Source organism: Lactuca virosa, chromosome 6, assembly GCF_052849685.1.
Source record: "Lactuca virosa cultivar CGN04683 chromosome 6, Lactuca_virosa_CGN04683_v6, whole genome shotgun sequence".
Taxonomy (NCBI): domain Eukaryota; kingdom Viridiplantae; phylum Streptophyta; class Magnoliopsida; order Asterales; family Asteraceae; genus Lactuca; species Lactuca virosa.
This window is the reverse complement of record NC_136431.1, coordinates 10218907-10222656: the sequence shown is the minus strand read 5'-3', so window position 1 is coordinate 10222656 and position 3750 is coordinate 10218907.

Here is a 3750-nt window from a genome sequence, read left to right as displayed (position 1 = left end):
CTATGACACTATCTCTATAGACTTTATCAGCAAGTAATTATATATTTCCTATGTTATCTATATGAAATGATTGGACAATTGCATAACAAGCAATTTGAAAGGAATGTGCAAATTTATAAGGCACGAAAGAATCTGAGGCATCACAATCAAATAAGATATGAGCAGATCTAAAGTTTACGAGAAAAGTACTAGTCACAACATTCGAGTCCTAACTTACTTCCTCTGTGGTAATCTAAAATGTACGATATTTAAATTTTTTGGTTTGCCAAACGATTGTCAAACTCTTCAAACTTCTTAGTTACTAGCGGTGCTCAAACCTGCGCCCGCTCATCATTCTCTATTGGGCCTTCGATCCTAATCTTTGAGTTAAAACTCAATTCTCATTGCAGACTCCTGCTCCTTCTTGGTTTATAGACTAAACCCAAGATAAGGTCTTTACTTTTGCTATAACAACAACTCGAATGGTCATATTCTAATGACCTTTGATTTTATAACGCACAAGACACATGACGAACCAAAATCTTGTATTTAGAATCAGATCGAATAAATCGAGCTGATGGAATAGAGAAAACAAAAAGAGTTTGATCAACATGTGGATGCTTCGGAACAGAAAGAATAGCACCACGTATCTCTAATTCGTGCTTTCGGACATACACATCAATTTTGTCAAATGACAGAATATTTCGATTGATTACGAAATCATGGATTTCATTCTGTAATCCTTCCATAAATAACTAAATTCTTCATCGCCTTCATAACAGGTAACATCTCTAGTTAATGATTGTTCAATTCTTTAATGAAGATCGTTATATTTCTATCGACCATCTCGACCATCTCCTTCTTGACTGAAGTTTCGTCATTACTCAATACATGGCTTTCTAAACCAATCAACTTTATCTTTGTAGATTTATATTAATCGGACTCCACTCTTTATAACATTAAGATTTGAACGATAATTATCTTCTTAGTCATTACCGAAACGAAGGTAATGACACATATGAATAAAACGGAATCATTTACTATCTTCTTGGTAACCTTGTGACTTTCCCTGATCCAAGCGTGAGTCCTGTGCTTCCGATAGTATAGGCCTCTACTATCATTCACACCTACTCATACTCGTCCCAAGTATTGTCTCGCAGTTTTCCAAGTTACCATTCAAAATCACAAACAACCTTTCACACCTGAGTGTGTTCAAACAAGTACATACAACAATTTCTCTTAGACTCAACTAGGGATTTCGCGTTTCTATCAAACATATCTCGGATTACTTATACTCGCCTTCTAAGATTCTTCTCACGCATATGCTTGATCTAGCATATTTTAATATTTTTTTTTCATAGGTCGATAGAATTTTACTTCCAATTCTTCATATAAATTCTTTCTTGGGTAGTGTCTACTCTGCAAGACATACTACACCCAAAATTTACTCTAGCAGTGTAGAGACAAACGGTTTTCAACTACTTGCATCATCTTCTAACTTATGTAATTGACCATGCACATTTGTTTATTTCATTATCCTTCCATGACATCGTTATTCTTGTATCTGAGTAAGTCTTCTTCTTATGGTTGTATCTTTTAAGTCTACTTCATAGGAGTCTATCCTAAGAAGTCTGCATTATAGATGCATCTCAACAAGCTCTACTAGCTTCAACTTGGTTCTCTGTCATTCCTGACTACAACATCTCTTCTCATACGATACTATGGTTGTATTGCTTCTTCAACTAAGCATTCTATCTTACTTAAACAAGTAAGTTACTTAACCTTTTATTACTAAATGACTTAATTCATCATCCTAATCATGTATGTTAAAGTCGGCTTAACACACAATGGAACTTTCATAAGGATGTGATAGAAGTCAATCATCACTCAGTATTATTAAATACTAAGTCTGAGCATCCTGTATAATGTTACTACTTGAACTACATACTACATCACAAAGTCTTGGCCTATTAAGTCTGAAAAACTTCATTAGCCTTTCCTTTGATCTTCATTTAATTCTTCTAAATCTTGTACCACATTAATTTCAATACTGTCGAAGTATTTATCACCATCTTCGGTTCTTCCGACGCTATAACCAATCACTGCTTCAATCTGGACATCGATGGAACAACTTCATGGATTTGTACCAACACATTTATCTCGCCCAAACGTGTTTCAAACGCACATCATTCTTCTAAAGATGTTATTGTTTCATCAAATTTATACTTTGAATGTACAACACCACTCTATTGGTATTAATACACTATTTACGATTTCACTTGGTAAATATTATTTTACGATATCCCTCGATCGTTTATCTACAAACTTATCGATGTCAACTATCATAAGTATCTTTATCACTTCGAAAAGTTTCATGTAAATTCTAATACGAAAATTCTTAGAATTCTAAACATAAAAATATTCTCTTCTAAACCAAGGTCGGCAACAGACCTTAAACTTTATCAAATAATAGCAATTATAGATAAGCACTCTAAGGCATGCTATATTCATTTATCATTTATCACATATTAGAATATAAGGCATATCTCCTCTTAATATTCTAGTGCTTGTCTCCATTTAGGTATTCAACCTAAAATATAGCAGATACATATCGTATCATCTTCACTTAACAATTCATGTTTAAGTCTAGAAATTCTCAAAATTCCTAGTTCACATAAACTAATTCTCTAAAAATTTTGAAGTAACTTAATATCTTAGAATACTAGGGTTTATCACTACCCAATACCCCACTTAAGTATTTCCTATGGTTTCTATCCATATATTTACAATGATTCCAGTTCATATATTTAACTTCCAACAGTTTAAGTCTAAATACCAATCCGTGGTATTTAGTTCACTTAAACTATTGCTCTGATACCATGATTGAAAGACCCTCACTTTCGTATTTCTGAAAGACCCAAACTTTCATACTTGACAATATAGTTACTCCAAAACATGCTACTTGCATATCCATAAATAATATTTTACATTGATAACTTGTTTACAAACGACTGGATACAAACCGACTAAGTTTAAGTTTATTACAAAACTACCCGGGATATTGTATATTTTATACATACTAAAACTTAAATACAAAAGTAATAGTATAGACTATTTTAAATCTTCCAACAGTATAAAGCTATACTGGGTGCTTATTGCCTGCAATATATTAAAACATTGAGAGGGTAAGCGGTGACGCTTAGTGAGTTCAAAAATAGATACAATATAACGTTATGCCATATATATACTTAAATATGGCAGAAGCAAAGAGGAACAAGGAACAACAAAGGCATATGTGAATCATGTGAATCATGTGACAAACTTTCCATATCAATCATTGATTTGATTCAAAAATATACAATCAATGAGACATAACAATTTCCATACTTGATATACATCAATAAAGTTTTGGCCCAAATGGCACAGACTACATACACTTTCTGATTAAACATTTTGGTAGATTTCAGGCTTTCAGCCCTGTCTAACCTTCTGCCAATGCCATAGAATAGAAGTCATTCTCTTACGGAGACATGCTCTACATGGCCAGAGGCTACATACCAGTACCAATGTGAATCTAAGTCCTTTCACTGATCACATTGTCAAATGTATAACTTTGCTATTAAAAATAGCGAATAAAAGTAACACGGGAAAATAACCCGGAATAATAACACTGAAAAGCACATAGCACATATAACACATAACATACAATTGTTCCTATATATTAAACTCACCTTGAAATAACCGGGTGTCAAAATAATAATTTGTGCAGCA